The sequence below is a fragment of the Xenopus laevis genome, chromosome 1S (assembly GCF_017654675.1).
Source record: "Xenopus laevis strain J_2021 chromosome 1S, Xenopus_laevis_v10.1, whole genome shotgun sequence".
Lineage (NCBI taxonomy): Eukaryota > Metazoa > Chordata > Amphibia > Anura > Pipidae > Xenopus > Xenopus laevis.
This window is the reverse complement of record NC_054372.1, coordinates 158,854,238-158,872,769: the sequence shown is the minus strand read 5'-3', so window position 1 is coordinate 158,872,769 and position 18,532 is coordinate 158,854,238. Positions and strand designations below refer to the sequence as shown.

Below are 18,532 nucleotides of genomic sequence, written 5' to 3'. Positions count from 1 at the left end.
AAAATGCTGATTTAGTTTGGGGGTTACTCCTGGACAAAAAAAGTGGGTTACTGATACATATTTGGTATCGTTGGACTTGGCAGGATCACGGCTTTTACAAACACAAAAAAAATGCTCGTAAAATCAACTTTTCTGTGGAAAAAAACTCAAGATATACTCAATTTTTTAATAATTTTATTTTTTTTTTACATATTTCACCCAAAATACACACTAAATCTCCAGAAAAGTTGCAAAATTACACTTGCATGTCAAAGTCCAATTTATAACGAAAAAAACAATATATAATTTTCCTAGTTTCATGGAGGTTTTCCTACAGAAAAACCTTGTTAAACTGAACAAGTACCAAATGCTTAAAAAACGTCTGGCATTTCGCGTACCAGAAATGTGAAATTCTGCTGGCACTTAAAGGGTTAAAAATCAGGCAAGACCATGATACGAATTAAAGGGGAAAATGAAAACTTGTCGTCAGTTTATCTGTAGCTCTACAGGTAAACTTTAATCAAACTGGGGATGTGGCTAGAAAAGGGAGGTCATATATAGAGTTGTTAATATTTAAAATAAAGATAACTGTTCATAAAGATAAACTGCTGCGTTAGAAATATACACACACATATATGTATATATATATATTTACAGTATATGCACATACATCTTCATACATAAAAGTAGTTTGAGCCTTGAATATTTAGCCTAAGAAGATATTCAGGTCCAGTTAACATACCAACTTGTTAAACATTAGTATAATGAATAGAGATTTTGCCGAACATAAGTTGTTATTCTGTTAATGAGGAACTATGTTTTTTGATATTTCATGTTCTAAATGGGGCAAAATTGAAAATGAAACTATCACATTCCACTTTCTGGTTCCTAAGAGCAAAGTAAAAAAAAACAGCAGAAAACTAAGAACCCATCTGTAAATATAGACCCCTCCCTTCCTCCCCAGTTACAACCTGTCATTTTTTTAGATAAAGAGCAGCTCAATATACAGGGGCTTCTCAATGCTGCTGATTTGTTTGACTTTGCTCATTGGTACCAGGAAATAGAATGTGACATTAGTTTCAGTTTTTCATTTAGCTAGTTTAGTGCAACAAATAACAAGGACCATAGATATTTCCTAATTAAAACAATATGCAAAAAGTTCAGTACCAATTTATTGCATGTTAAAAACAAGATGTATAGAGTCCCTTTAAAAGGAAAGGTTCACTTGAAGTTAATTTGTTAATTAAGTTATAGAATGTCCTATTCTTGCTATTCAGCCTCCAATACACCTGATTTCTAAGCAACCAATTAAAAAATAAGCTCCTGCTTTGAGGCCACTGTGAGCAGCATCCAAGGGGTTGGAGAGCAACATGTTTCTCACGAGCTACTGGTTGGGGATAACTGCTCTAGGCAAAACCACAGTCTAGCTCAAAGGGGCACTATTGCCCCTTAGTCCTTTCACACTTCTGCCTAGGGTTTTTAAAAATGACCCCTACTGTCTAGAGATTCATGACCCCTTCATACTTTTCAATTAAGGAGGCCTTCAACATAGTTCTAAGTCTAAGTAAGTGTATGACTAAACTATAACCTTTAAAAGAATTGTTCAGTAAAAAATAAAAACTGGGTATATAAAAATATTTTCTATATAGTTAGTTAGCCTAAAATGTAAAGTATAAAGACTGGAGTGATTGGATGTCTAACATAATAGCCAGAACTCTACTTGATTTACCTGATTTAAAGCTCTCTTGGTTTCCACTGATTGGTTACCGGGCAGCAGGTTAGGATCCTAATGGTTATAAAATAAAACACACAATGGTGGACTCTATTGGTATTGGTCCCACCCGACCTCTCCACACGACCCCCCCCCCCGTGACTACCCCGGGACTACTCCCAACCCCTGCTGGACCTGGTCAGGTGCTGTGCTTCCTCCAAATTACCTGCTTTCTGGTTGGCTGGTAGTAGATTAGGCAAGATGCATTACATGCTGGGTCTGCCCTGGTGCACGGCGATGACATCAATGGCGCATGTCAATTCCCCCCGAAGCCTGCTCGGGCTGCTCAGGAAAATTTTAAAGCAATATAAAAACAAACTGAAAAGCCCCATGGGCCCCTCAGCAATGTGGGGCCACTAGGCTATAGCCTAGGTTAGCCTAGGCATTAATCCGCCCCTGGATACTATAGTACCTATAGAACTATAGTTCTGGTCACAGTTCCCTTTTAAATCCCATGTGCCATACTCTCTATTCACTGTACCTCATCCCCCAATTCTCACTTGGATTTTTACATAAGTGGCTGCATCTTCTCTGCCTTATGCAGCTTTCTGTACAGCTCGTTTCCTCTTCAAAGTCCTGGTAGTGCTACATAGGGATTGGTTAGTCTGAAGGGTGAAATCTGAACTCCCCCTCCCGCCTATCCAATCACAATGCGGCTCTACCGGGACTAAACTTTAAAGAGGAAATGAGCACTACAGAAAGCTGCATAAGGCAGAAAAGATACAGAACTATAGCTTTGCCCTCATTAACTGCATATGAGTCTCAATGACAGCAGCAGGAGTGAGTAGAGCACGGCAGAGCCCCCTATAATATCCAAAACCCAACGGGCCTGGGACGACTGTCCCCCCCCTGCCCCCCCCCGATGGTAGCCCTGCCAGGCAGTAACCAATCAGTGACTTGAGGAAGGGCACATGACTCATAACTGTTGCTTTTAAATCCGAGCTGAATGCTGAGGATCAATTGCAAACTCACTGAACAGTTATGTCCCATGTGGTCCCCCTTAAAGTAGCTGACTAACTCAGAGTTAGAGAGCTGAAAAGCAGGAAGTAGTGTTCTGTTAGAAATCCATTCACTGCAGCCTTTATATATTACATTATTGGCTAACTAAATATATTAGAACATTTTTAATAATGCACAGCCTATCTATTTATCCAGTTCTAATTTTACACTGAACGGTTCCTTTAATTTATCAGCATTCAACCAAATTTGCCAGTGCTCACCGGGAACATTTTGCACAGTACAACATCATTACTATTAAATTATGTGTTGTGAGTCCTTTTTATTCCAAAGCACATTCCAAATGATATGCTCCTGCTTTATTGATGATAAAAGATATAATTATGTTGAAATTGTAGGACACAGAAGTTCAATTGTTGGTTCACAACTAGAAATTACTGCACATCTGACATCTGAATTCATTGTATTCAGTGTGTTATGTAAGGGACGAATGACCCTCAGAAGGTGATAAACAACAATTTTTCGCTTAAACAAGAAAGTAGCTTCTTTCTTCCCTATAAATCAGCACTTACATTTACACTGCCTGAAATGAACACAAAGAAGAAAAGTTCTCTGCCAGGTCTCACATTTGGCTCAATCCTGTGTCATGACCCAAAACAAGTAAAACTACTGAAATGAAGCCTTTGCTCATAAGAAAATCCCATACTCACACAAACTGCTTTATACTATAACACAAGATCAAAGATCACAGGAAAGGGTGACTTGTAATAAAGGATACCACTTATGTTTCCCTTTGTTCTTTATGGGTCATATAAAAGGTTAACTATGGTTTAAAATGTATAACAATCCTAAAGTGCAGGGCTTCTTAGTGCAGTAACATTCTAGTGTACTTTTGTTCAACATTGCTAAATACAGCTAGCTTCAACAGACAAACACCTTTTGGTTTTAACTGTGTTTGCTTAAAGGGATACTGTCATAGCAAAAAAAAAATTTCAAACTGAATCAGTTAAAAGTGCTGCTCCAGCAGAATTCTGCACTGAAATCCATTTCTCAAAAGAGCAAACAGATTTTTTTATATTCAATTTTGAAATCTGACATGGGGCTAGACATATTGTCAATTTCCCAGCTGCCCCAAGTCATGTGACTTGTGCTCTGATAAACTTCATTCACTCTTTACTGCTGTACTGCAAGTTGGAGTGATATCACCCCCCTCCCTCCCCCCCCCCCCAGCAGCCAAACAACAGAACAATGGGAAGGTAACCAGATAACAGCTCCCTAACACAAGATAACAGCTGCCTGGTAGATCTAAGAACAACACTCAATAGTAAAAACCCATGTCTCACTGAGACACATTCAGTTACATTGAGAAGGAAAAACAGCAGCCTGCCAGAAAGCATTTCTCTTCTAAAGTGCTGGCACAAGTCACATGACCAGGGGCAGCTGGGAAATTGACAAAATGTCTAGCCCCATGTCAGATTTCAAAATTGAATTAAAAAAAATCTGTTTGCTCTTTTGAGAAATGGATTTCAGTGCAGAATTCTGCTGGAGTAGCACTATTAACTGATGCATTTGAAAAAAACATGTTTTCCGATGACAGGATCCTTTTAAAGACTTTCGATATACAATATTATCTGTCAATACTCTTTACTTTGCATACACTGACATTCTTTTTTTCAGCATACCTGTTTTGGCCACCGAAAAAGGGTGTTTTTGTAGAAAATGTATTTGGCCTGACTCCAGGTTCCATCTATTATGATGAGAGCATTCGGGGGCTGAACATCTGCCAAGGACATTTCTTCCAAATTAGCAGCTTCAGCTCCAGGATAAAGGATGAAGGTGCCATGGTTCCTGCAAACAGTTGCTAGCTCTGGATATCTAAAAATAAAAATTTAAATGGATATTTTTGCAAGGCCATATCGATTTTCAAGTTTTCATGATCGCGTTACAAAAAATACATTGCCTGTGTTTTATCATATATTACTTAAAGTGATACCGACACATTCAAAAATGAAAATGTGCCTACTTTGTTGCACTTTTATAATCTATTTTTAGCATTATTACATTTGTTCAAGTCTTCTTTCATGGTAGCTGAAGGATAGGAGGGGGGGTTAATGCATGAAATGTATGAATACATATATTTCCATCTCCTTGTCTCTTTAAAAACAACTTCGACTTCAATACTTCGCCAAATTAAACATGCCGAAGTGCTACGTTTTTTGAAGTTGAAGTAAAATCGTTCGATGGTACGTTAAAATCGTTCAATTCAAAGTATTTAATCGCTCGATCAAACAAACGATTTTACTTTGACCGCAGAGTACACAAATTCGATGAAAAATTTTGAATTCGATATTCGAATTCGAAGTATTTTAATTCAATGGTCAAATTTCGAAGTATTTTTCACTGTAAAATTCGACCCTTGATAAATCTGCCCCTATGTGTAGGAATCACAAAATAGGTGCATGCAATATTACGCTCAAAAAATAAAAAAAGGTATTATATCAATGACATGTCCAGCAGATATTAGGGGAGCACTGTCCAGTCATATAAAAAATATATCAATAAGTCAGATGAGAACTCAGTTAGACGGTATGTACAAGGTGTGCCAACACTAGAAGGTCAACCTAGGAGTTTGATTGTTAATCAACGTCAAATGATGTCATAAATACATTTATAATAAACTTATTACATTCTGTGCACTAACCAAAATACTATTGATGACCCGGCATATTCCTCTAGGTAACAGAAGTTTATTTATTTATGACATCATTTGACGCTTGTGATTAGCAATTGTTGAGATAGTTGAGATGCTCGAGACAGACAGCACCCCCTAACATGTACTGGACATGTCATTGACACAAAAATTCTGGCACGTTGAAATTATTCGTACATCCATTGATTTTTATGCATTTTCATATAACCCATATTACCTCTTGGTAGCCTTTAATCTGTGACTTACTATATAATACAAAATAGCAGAATCCCAACATACACATCTCAGTATGGAACAGCAGACATTACAGAACTAAGATACATTTTCGTATTGTTTAGATCTGTAATGTTATAGTTTTGCCATTCATAAAAACACAGATGGAAACATGACTTAAGCAGCAGGAGAATCTTAAACTATGATTCCATCTCTGCAGCCTTCACCTTGTAATGTCTTATTAAGTCACAAATAAAATGACATTTAGAGGCAGATTTATCAAAGGTCAAAGTGAAATTTCGAAGTAAAAAACTTAGAATTTCAAAGTAATTTTGGGGTACTTTTGGGACCATCGAATTGACCAACTTCGATTCGAATTTGAAAAAACTTCGAAATTTAAGGATCAATTTTTTTTAAAATTACTGTCTCTTTAAAACTTGACTTCGACCATTCTGATTCTAGGGCAGCATCGGACCTCAACACAGCCATGTGTGGGAGACAAACTTTCTGTAATTTGGAGCTTTATGGATAACGGATCCTATTTCTGTATAACCAAAACAGAAAATCAAGGTCAATTATTAGGATATAAACTAATTTCTGGATATGTAGTTTTCGGAAAGTTTTACTTTAATGAAACATTTGTAATGTCCTTCTGATTTGTAAATATTATTGCTATTGAAAACCTTATTTGCCTGTACCTTTAAATTACCTGAACTGCAGATTCTGACTCGTGAAACAATGAAATGCAAAAAGGAGCATGACATGACTGATTAATTAAAACATTCACTTTGAACTTTGTGTCCTTTATCCGAGTCTGTTTTTTCCCATAGTTTAAACAAAGATTATCCACAGTGTTAATGCACATTATTATACCGAATCTCATTTAACAAAGAAATGCACTATTTATATGTGAGAATTCAAATTAAACATAGTCCAGTTGAAATTAGTTTCAATTTAACAAGCTATTTTCAATTCTCACTTATTACACTGCAAATTATTAAATAATTAAGAATTACTAAAAAAAAAAATGATGAACCTGGCTTTCTGCCAGGTTCTAATACATTCATAGGGGAAGTAAGAGAATTCAACATTAACCAAGCAAAGCTATTAATTGCTAAATGCTAATTAAGAAACAATGAATTCACCGAGGGCTTTTTCATTTAGGAAGAAACTGGTGGAACTAAAGCCTACATTTTTAACACTTAGGGGCCGATTCATCAAGAGTCGAATATCGAGGGTTAATTAACCCTCGATATTCGACTGGGAACTAAAATCGTTCGACTTCGAATATCGAAGTCGAACGATTTTGCGCAAATCCTGCGATCGATCGATCGAACGATTAAATCCTTCGAATCGAACGATTCGAAGGATTTTCATCCAACGATCGAAGGAAAATCCTTCGATCAAAAAATCACAGGCAAGCCTATGGGGACCTTCCCCATAGGCTAACATTGACTTCGGTAGCTTTTATCTACCGAAGTAGGTGGTCGAAGTATTTTTTAAAGAGACAGTACTTCAATTATCGAATGGTCGAATTCGATCGAATTTAACCAATTCGATGGTCGAAGTACCCAAAAAATACTTCGAAATTCGAAGTTTTTTTAATTCGAATCCTTCACTCGAGCTTCATGAATCGGCCCCTTAACCTAACCTGTGTCTTTTACTGATCAAGATTTATGAAGAGTTACACGTTCTGCAATAATATTTTTATATTTGGATGCATCTATAATTTTTTTACCACAAAAATAGAAGATAATGGGTTTCAAATGACCAAATCCCAACCTGTATCTCTATACAGGTACAAGGTATTTGTCTGTACAGTTACATGAAGTGACCAGACAATGGCACTTTTGTTACAATGGAGTGAAAGAACGAGGTACTGGCACACAGTAGCACTTGCAACAGGGGGTTAACCCCTATGTGTTTATTGTGACAAGCAATGGTTCACAATGTTTCGGAGGCCTGTTGTGAACAATTTGATTTTTTTCACAATTTTATCTAGTGTTTTCCAACAACATAATTTTTTTGATGAATAAGTTCAAATGGAGGATGGGTGTTTGGTCGAATTTGTTTTAATAAACTAAAACAAAAACCATGATAAACATGATCTTCTAGTAGACTTAAGGTATGAAGATCCAAATTATGGAAAGATTTGTTATCTGGAAAACCCCAGGCCCTGAGCATTCTGGATAACAGGTCTGTACTAATATTTTGTTTTAAGCATATGCCAAGTTGAAGGATATTAGCTAGGGTTCATTAAAGCTGCCGTCATAATGTAATTATAAAATAAAGTAATTTGAATAAGTCCATTTGAAGAAATTCAAGTAACGTAGTTTTTTGCACGTCAGGATTTCCATATTTCTAAAGAGTTATTAAATGTTTTTTTGAGAATTGCCAACACTACTAAGGAGACTACATATTTCAGCTTGAATAATTAAAAAGCAGCAACGTTTAAATGTCAAGTGAAACATCTAAGTGAAAGCAGAGAGCTGCAAAGTGAAAACAAGAAGGGGGTGATCACTAGAAGTGGGTAGAGAATTTTCAAATGAACAAACAGGGATATAATCAGGGAAAAAGCTACACTGTAGAACATTTCAGCAAAATGTCATCTCATGGAAGGCCATGACATGTAACAGAAGGCATGCTGAGTTTCAAGTATATCATGTATACCTCAGAATATGTTTTAATTAAATGAAACCATAAACACTTCCAGATGATCTAAAAAGCAAAGAATATGAGCTTCTCTCTTCCTCTTAAATATTTAAAATATATCTTAAGAGTACTACTAACTAATAAACTCAGGAATTTTCCTCCTGAAGCAGAACATTCCAATATACAGATACTGTATTTATACTGATATGCTTTTTTTTGGCATTTATATGGAAATGTATTCTTTGAGTTTATCCTTCTATCAAAGTTTCCTAATTAACAAGTATATTATGAGAGTATAAGGGTCAGGGCACACGCTCAGATTCGGGGAACTGCTTTGTGATCCAGCTTCAGGGTGACTTCGGAAAACAAAGCACTCCAAGTGCCATCCAGTTGGCAATTTACATTCTAGCCAGCGGGAGGCAGTTCGAGATTAGTCGCAGAAGCCGAAGAAGAGGATATTTGTTCCCGGGCGACTAATCTCCCTGAATCTGAGCGTGTGCCCTGACCTTAACTGTACAATATTTTCATAAGCCTTACCATACTGCTTGGTTGCAAAAAAGTCCACCAATCCACAAACAGATACAAAGGTTGGCAAACAAAAGTATTAAAGGACAAGGAAAGGCAAAAAAATAAAATCACATTTTTACTTTCTTTAATGAAAAAGAAACCTATCTCCAATATACTTTAATTAAAAAATGTGTACCGTTTTTATAAGAAACCTTGACTGTATGCAGTGAAATTCTCTCTTCATTTACTGCTGTGGATAGGAATTGTCAGACGGTCCCTAACTGCTGAGCAGGGAAACAATCATACTTATGAACAGCAGGGGGAGCCCCCGCCTTACTTACCAGCCATACAGAACTCAAGCAGCTTTGTTTATGACGATCCCTAAGCAGCCCAGACCACACTGAGCATGTGCACTTAGTCTTAGTCTTGCAAAGATGTTTAACAAAGTTAAAAGATGGTGACCCCCTGTAGCCAACTTTGAAAGCATAAATTATTTGTTTGATTAGGCTTGTGGTGCAGTAAGTTCATGTTTATATTTAGTATACAAAATACAGCATTTCTAGCCTTTTTCTATTTTAGACTTTCCTTGTCCTTTAAGAGACAATGTAATCACAATAAGACATGTTAAACGTATTCAGTAGTATACAGTAGTTAACTGTACTATCTGTAGTTTACTCTGAGAAACAATGAAGAGGGTAAGATGTTTTAAGATAAGTTTTATATGTATTAAAAATAACACATGTGTATATTAGAATGGTGGACCACCTTTGCTAAAATTACCATACCAATGTACATTACGGGGGTTATTTATTAAAGTCCGAATGCCAAGAAATTTAAAAATCCAAGCTTTTTTTACTATAAAATCAGATTTTTTTTTTGTGGAAAAAAAACCTCACATTTTTTGAGATGTATTATACCACGAGGCTACAAAAAGTCTGAATCCAAAAATCCCTCATCACAGACCTTCCGAGGTTGTATATAAGTCAATGGGAAAGGTACATATACTTTTTGGAAGTTTCCTGGAATTAACCCGAAAATTCTACTATTTCTGGCTTTTTAGGCAAAAATCTGAAAAATTCGACTTTTTCGGGAATAGGCCTCAAAAAAATCATGCAATTATGGAAAAAAATCCAAAAAATCGTACGATTAGTATTTTCTGTTAGATTTTATTGAGTTTTCACCCTATCCGATTAAGGTGGATTTTCATTTTGTCTGACTTTTTTTTTTAATAAAATATTCAAAAAAATGTGGATTTTGATAAATAACCCCCAAAGGTTTCAAATGCAGTATATCTCCTAGATCTGAAATGATGACTTTAGTTTTAATAAAACAATAGCCATAGTTAGTAGGGGACAGATTTGTCTACAAATCAAGCTGGCATTTTTATTAAAGAAAAAAATGTGAAAAGTCACCGGAAGAAGCTGATTAGGTTGTATTCTTTAATAACGTTATTCACACATTTCTATACAATAATAACTTTATTAACAAATTTACTAAAACACTGAACGATGCAATTTTTACCAGCATACAAAAACTGTGAAAAGTCACTGGCAGATTGTTTGTGTTTTTCATTTTCAAGCTCACATTTTTTTTCTCAAACTAAACCACCCTAACTAAAGTTATAATAAGCCTAAAAAACACTTAGGGGCAGTTTTACTAAGGTTCGAGTGAATTTTCGAAGTACAAAAAGTTCGAATTTCAAAGTAATTTTTTGGATACTTCGACTATCGAATAGGATACTACGACTTCGAATTTACTTCGACTTCGATTCGAAGTAAAAATCGTTTGAATATTCGACCATTCGATCATCAAAGTACTGTCTCTTTAAAAAAACGTTGACTTCAATAATTCGCAAATTAAACCGGCCGAATTGCTATGTTAGCCTATGGGGACCTTCTACAAACTTTTACACATCGAATAAAAATCCTTCGATCGTACGCTTTAATCAATTCAATTCGAACGATTTAATCGTTTTTATTCGATCGTAGGATTGCCAAATTCGGTGAAAAAACTTTGAATTTGATATTCGAATTCGAAGTTTTTCAATTCGATGGTCGAATTTCGAAGTTTTTTGTACTTCGAATTTCGACCCTTGATAAATCTGCCCCTTAAAATACTAAAGAACATGTATTTAAATAAAGCATACTTTATGTTAATTTGAAGAAAATGTTAAAAGAAATGAAAAGCAAGTGATAACAGAATAGGAATAAAAAATTGTGGGTGCTGACTCAAGGAGAGTGAACATGAACGTTTCCCATAGACCCTACTCACCTCTGCTGGATGTTGGACAATGTACAAGCTAGTGGAAACAGCAATAAATATCTCTAAATATCACTAGTAGATTACAAAAATGAGTGGCCTAAATAAATATTATTTTTATATTATTAATATTTTTCTACCTGAAAGAAAACATTACATACACCACATATTGTAAACAGAGAATTCAGTGCTTTAGCTGAACACTTGTACTATACAATACCTATGCTGCATAGTTTAATGATATGCTGCAACAAAATAGAACCTGGTAATTCTTTGCACAGACAGGAATATGCTTTATGCATCTACAACCATAGAACTGCACAAGGACAAAAATGGCAATTAAAAGGAATCTTTAAAAATGTTTTATTCAGTAATGAACTCATTCTTCTATACTGGTAAAAACGAATTACAGTTGCGTTTTACAGTAAAAGTCACACTGCAGTTGAATACAGATGAAATATTAGGACACGCAAAGTTACAAGAACAAGCTGATGCACGATGGTGATTGTAAAGCAAAGGAAATTGTTTCGCCAGGCATGACATTTTGTGATTTAAATCTCATTTCCAAGCGTGTCTGTAAGGTCAATAAGAGAGACCAAACAGGAAGATAGAATCAACAATTACAGACTTGCCCCAGTGTTATTTCTGAATGCTTTAAAATGCAGTAAACCTTAGTGGATTTTTTTTCTGCGGACATAAATCAATTCATCAGCAAGATATATATAGTAAAATTTGTCAAATAAAACCTAACCTAACCTAACAAATTATTCATACAGTCTGAATAATGTAGTGTGGATATGGACAATTCAGAAATATAGATGAAGTGTGCAGGTCGTTAACCTGTAGACAGACCGGAGTCCTATGGGCACATTCACTAAAGGACGAATTTTCACCAGGGGCAGCTTTGCACCCCTCGCACCACTTTGCCAGGAGTAAAAGTGCTATGAATGCGTTCATTCACTAGAATGCAAAGTTTTGTCCCAGGCGTCAAATGCTGGTGACTTTTCACTAGCATCGCTTTGGCTGTGCAAGCATTTCATAGCGAACATGCACTAGCGTTTATTTGTGCCTACCCAGAAATCCTGCTTACAAAACAAAGGAAAAGTCGCCAGCTTTTCTTGAACTTTAATGCATTTTCGGCACACAGGATATGATGTAAGTGACAGAAGATTGAGGAAGATGTAACTTCTTTTTAGCACTTCGCCTGGTCTGAGGTGACAAAGTCAACTCTGGCAAAAGAGGTAACGTTCAGTAAAATCCGCACTTTAGTGAATTTGCGGAGTAACGATCGTTCGACAGAGCGAAATTGGCGCCTGCATCTGTTAGTGAATTGACAATGGCCCTGTAGGTGGTTATGCTGCCGAAAAGTCGCTAGCGCTAGCCACTTCACCCTTTTGTGAATCTGCCCCTTAGTGTTAATGCAATATATGAGCCAGAGAATTCTATTAGATAATTGAAATTTCTGTTAGACAATAACCATCATGAAGCACCTGATTTGTATTTTTACTAAAAGTGTAACATAGTGAAAAGTGGATTTCCAAGAAAATGTCACCTTTGACTTTCAGCTCAAATTGTATTAACCCACAGTACCTTATCAATCTATATTTAGAGGTTAGCCATTCTTGAAAATAAAATCCATACAAATCTATTTCTCTAGCTTATTTATGGTTTTGTTCCCATCCATAAATGTCTCCTTCAAAATAGGACTAAATAATTAAACTACAGTATAACCTCTATTTTACATGGAACCAGAAAAAAATGGTATAAATTCCAGGAAAATACAAAATCAAAGTATTAGATATAATTTATAGGTGGGACCACTAGTGATGGGCGAATTTATTCGCCAGGCACAAACTTGCGGCAAATTTGCGCGATTTGCCACCGGCGAATAAATTTACAAAAAGACAGCGAAAATTCGCCGCGTCAAAAAAAATGTCATCGGCGTCCAAAAAAACGGATGCCAGTATCAAAAAACAGACAGCGGCGTCAAAAAACGGACGTCAGCATCAAAAACAAGACGCTGGCGCCATTTCACAAATTTTTCACCGTTTCGCGAATTTCGCGGTAAATTCCCGAATTCGCCCATCACAAGGGACCACAAATAACTATATAAAATGAGGGAAAACTGAAAATCAGGGGGTGTAAAACTGAGGTTTCGCTGTACAAAATTTATATTAACCCATGCACGTATATGTTCATAGTGCTGTGCTTACTACTTCTGTATATATGTTTAGATTTTCTAATTCATTTTCTAATTAAATAATTCTAATTCATTATTGCAAAATAAATTAGGAAGGGTCTTTATCTGTCAGTATTTGTTCTTGTATAAATAAGTTGCCTGGTTCATTGGGTTAAACATATAGAGCAATATAACACGTTTTTAAAAATGAAAGTCAACCACAAACTGACGTGCATGAACGTTTAAATGCCAATGTCAACGCAGTGAACCAATAAAGAACAAGGTAAATTAATTATAAAGAATAAACTATTAAAATATAAAATCACATCGTTTCAAGTTTGCCTGGGAACATATCAACAATAGTTGAGTATGGTGCACGCTGCAGTGAATAAAACCCTTCAGATCTGGGAACAAATTTCCCACACAGAAATCACAGAACTGGACTAGCCATACTATTATGCAAATTACTGGCCTTTGTGCTTTTGTACCAAAGTCGAGTAGAGTATGCAAGTTCCCTGCAAAGCTGAACACAAGCTACTGGTGTCAGCGACTTCTTGCTTTATCCTCATTCTATAATAACAATTGAGAAAGGACTTCACGTAGTTCCAGAGGCTATTTTACAAAATAACCATATTTCTGCTGTGAATCAGGAAGCACCCCAGTTTAAATTAGCAGAATTCATTAAAAGGGAGTAAAATCTTGTTTTGAAAAAATAGGCCTATTATAATTTGTCAGCTCCAGGCCACAATTAGTACATTATTGCTGAGCAGCAAGAAAGATATGCATTATTTTAAGACATTGACATGAATCGCTGAATTGGATTGGCACAGAGGCCACAAAGAACTGAAACAAGCAGCCTTGTTGAGGCACATAGTTACATAGTTACATAGTTAAATTGGGTTGAAAAAAGACAAAGTCCATCAAGTCCAACCCCTCCAAATGAAAACCCAGCATCCATACACACACCCCTCCCTACTTTTAATTAAATTCTATATACCCATACCTATACTAACTATAGAGCTTAGTATCACAATAGCCTTTGATATTTTGTCTGTCCAAAAAATCATCCAAGCCATTCTTAAAGGCATTAACTGAATCGGCCATCACAACATCCCCCGGCAGTGCATTCCACAACCTCACTGTCCTGACTGTGAAGAACCCCCTACCAGGGGCGCTCCACCAATGAGGCAAGTTGAGCCACTCGCCTCAGGCGGCAGCGCCCCCCTGGTTGCCAGGGGCGGCAAAAATGCCGCTCCTGGTAACTAAGAGCCGAATTTCCGGTTTTCAAACCGGAAATTCGGCTCTTCTAGTGCAGAGAGCGCTATTGCGCTCTCTGCATTAAGCATCGCAGACCGCCCCTGCCCTCTCCGGCGCTATAAAGGTTAGTGCCGTGGGGAGGGGTGGGGGCGGCGAAATAATGCCGCCTCAGGCGGCATTATAGCAAGAATCGCCCCAGCCCCCTACGTTGCTTCAAATGAAAGTTCTTTTCTTCTAGTCTAAAGGGGTGGCCTCTGGTACAGTGATCCACTTTATGGGTAAAAAGGTCCCCTGCTCTTTGTCTATAATGTCCTCTAATGTACTTGTAAAGTCGAATCATGTCCCCTCACAAGCGCCTTTTTTCCAGAGAAAACAACCCCAACCTTGACAGTCTACCCTCATAATTTAAGTCTTCCATCCCTCTAACTAGTTTAGTTGCACTTAGTCTCTGCACTCTCTCCAGCTCATTTATACCCCTCTTAAGGACTGGAGTCCAAAACTGCACTGCATACTCCAGATGAGGCCTTACCAGGGACCTATAAAGAGGCATGCGCTATGCATGACATTGCTGCACTCTCAGCCCGAACTTTTGGTTGGGGATAATATTTTTGCCCAACAGGTGCCCCATAACATTTAAGACTTTAATCTGGTTTATGGAGTTTACTGATTTTTTGTGAAGATAATTTGATTACTTTGTAATCTCTGAAGAATATCTGTCTTAAAATTATACCAATGCTTTGGGGGGGGAGCAATGTTCAATGGTAAAGAAGCTCAAACTTGAGTCCAACTAACTATGGGGTTTTTAAAGGTCTTAAGTACAGTAAACTTAAGCAAGAAAAGCATACAAAATATCACTCTCTGTATCTAACGTTTGTAAAAATACCAATACATTTATTTTACTATACCATGCCTTTCTCAAGTACACTGAGGTTAACTGAAGAACCTGATTCATTGCCTAATAAAAGGATAATTACTATTCACAATTTGCCACAACCCTGACCTTTCACACAACAAGACATTTTAACATCTAATATCAACATTCTAATTTGCTCTATTCAAATATTTAAGATTATTTCACAATATACCCTAAAGAAGTTCTTTTAAGTCATTGTTAGCAATACATCCAGTGTGGGTGTAGTTTCTTCACTCCACCAAAAGGTTCATTTTACTCTCATGTACCAATTAATCTATTCAGCACCTTATATTATTATTATTATTATTATTATTATTGTTATTATTAACACAAATTTGGAAAACACCAACATGTTCCACTTTGCTGTACAATAAATTGTTGTGTACACTGAACATACAAATTATTTACAAAAGTACTGTACAATCATAAGTGATAAAAGAGGTGGAGAGCCCTGCTCAATAGGGCTTACAAAATGTATCTCCAGGATTCGATAGACAAAAATTAATTTGAAAAACTGTATAGGTATGGGATCCATTATCCGGAAACCCGTTATACAGAATGCTCCGAATTACAGAAAGGCCGTCTCCTATAGACTCTATTATAATAAAATAATCCAAATTTTTAAAAGTGTTTTGCTTTTTCTCTGATTTTACTTGTACTTGATCCAAACTAAGGTATAACTAATCCTTATTGGAATCAAAAACAGCTTATTGGGGTAATTTAATGTTTACATGATTTTCTAGTAGACTTAAGGTATGAAGATCCAAATTACAGAAAGATCCGTTATCCAGAAACCCCCAGGTTCCGAGCATTCTAGATAACAGGTATACCTATACCTGTACAGGTAATCAAAACTAAATCGAAAGAAAAAGTCAGTTTATATGATGTAATATCCATTTAGCATCCATGTATTGTGCTGTAAAGTTTAGGATGCAAAATGTGCACTTTTAATTAAAACAGGTTGATTTTAGAGTTTTTATATCTTATTATACAGATATCATATACACAGCTCTTTGAATTCTTTGGCAAGAAGAACCTAAAGCCAAGTCCAAATAAACATGTCCAAGTAAACAAATTAAACTTATAATCAACTTCCTCATCATCATTTTGTATCAGCCAGGATGCAATTTGTGATGATAATTTCTTTTTCACTTCAGGAAAAATGTTTTTTTTTCTTTTTACTTGGCCAATTAATTTATATGTCTCAACGTAGCAGAAATGTATAGTCTTTGCATGCCTAAATAGTAAAACGCCAGCAGATCTGGAACACAAAAAAAATGAAGACATGGTTTATACCTGAATGAGGATCTAAGCAGCACTCAAAGTACTTGTATTTTTATGAAAAGGATTCCGCCCAGCTATTCGAGTGGCTTTCAGTTGCACGTTGTGGCTTACATTTTCATCATATAAGAACCTTCTTGAATAAAGATATGATGAGAATGACAAGGAAGAGCCCAAACTGACTTTTAAGAGGATGCGAACTGGAACAGCACAATGGTGATAAATTATGCAACACAAAGAAAAAAGGCAAAATGCTTTCATCTCAGCTCTAGTGCACAGAGAATACCCACCGAGCAGCTACTGTATTGCTACTGATGTATGCTCTCCTGTCAGTGCACATCTTCTTCACTGTGCGCCGCAGACACCTTATTTACATTTGTAAAGTTGAGGCGCTTGTTTTTCTGTTATTATCTCCTTGCAGCTGTGTCACGTACATTGCTTTTTCCCATTCTGTATTAATTGTGCTTTCTGATGAATTGCAACGTACCAAAGTATTTCTGACAATGTTTGACAGGGCACAACATGCAATCTACAAACAAATCAGAACTCGGAAATGTTCCAACTTCAGAATTCTTCTTCCTGCTCAAAATAAGGACACATTTAAATGTACCTTCCTTATTCTTTATTCACCAAAACCCATAGCCAAGATGTCTTCTACATCTCACCAGACAATATGGAAGAGTTTGTGGCACAATACAGCAGACCTTGGTTTCTAGTTGAATGCTTTTTTCCTAGCTTTGTACTGAAAATCCCCTCTAACAGCTCTAGTGCTAAAGGCTTCTTTGCAGAAGCCTCTGAAAAGGGTGAACAGAGGCTCACAAGTAGCACTAAAATTCCATACCAAGACACTGGGAAACTTTGTAAGGATTCAGGTCACTTGAATAGAGCCTGTTAATCCAGAGGTTGTAGAATCTGCTGCTTCCAACTATGAACATTTCTAAAGGAGAACTACTTCAGGTTGAAGTAATAATCCACATAAAGGACAAGGAAAGTCTAAAATAGAATAAGGCTAGAAATGCTGTATTTTGTATACTAAACATAAACATGAACTTACTGCACCACAAGCCTAATCAAACAAATAATTTATGCTTTCAAAGTTGGCTACAGGGGTTCACCATCTTATAAATTTGTTAAACATCTTTGCAAGACTAAGACTAAGTGCACATGTCACAAACAGTAGATATATACACGGTGGAGAGTATGGCCGGTCCTATAGCTGTCTCACTGGTGCTCCGTCCCAGCACCAAATTTTAGTAATATAATTTCACAGAAGTTGAGAACAAACAGGACGCTGAAGCAGAGTTACTGCTGGTGTGCAAATTTATAATCCACACAACATGTTTCGGACAACATACAGATGCAGCCACTTTGGTTTGTCTGTTTGACACAGAATAACTAAACACAGATATCCCATTTATCTCATTTAACACAGAAAACTGCGTCACAACATCCCATCTAATTAAAGCATTCACCATTGTTCACAATGGTGCTTTGGTATGCTAATGGAAAGGTTAAATGCATTAAATGAGTTAAGATGACTTTAGATAACGCAGTTTCTTCAATTAACCATGAGTCATGACGCATTTATCTCACAAATCCAAGTGGCTTCATCTGTATGCCCTTTTTCAAGGGCATATGAAAAAGGGCATATGTTGTCCGAAACATGTTGTGTGGATAATAAATTTGCACACCAGCAGTAACTCTGCTTCAGCATCCTGTTTGTTCTCAACTTCTGTGAAATTATATTACTAAGTGCACATGCTCAGTGTGGTCTGGGCTGCTTAGGGATTGTCATAAACAAAGCTGCTTGAGTTCTGCATGGCTGGTAAGTAAGGAGGGGGCTCCCCCTGCTGT

The 18,532-nt window shown here is 36.6% G+C and overlaps 1 pseudogene; it reads right to left on the bottom strand.

The window, feature by feature from the left end:
- Nucleotides 1–18,532, bottom strand: part of LOC121399099 — a 56,901-nt pseudogene that overhangs the window by 30,990 nt on the left and 7,379 nt on the right.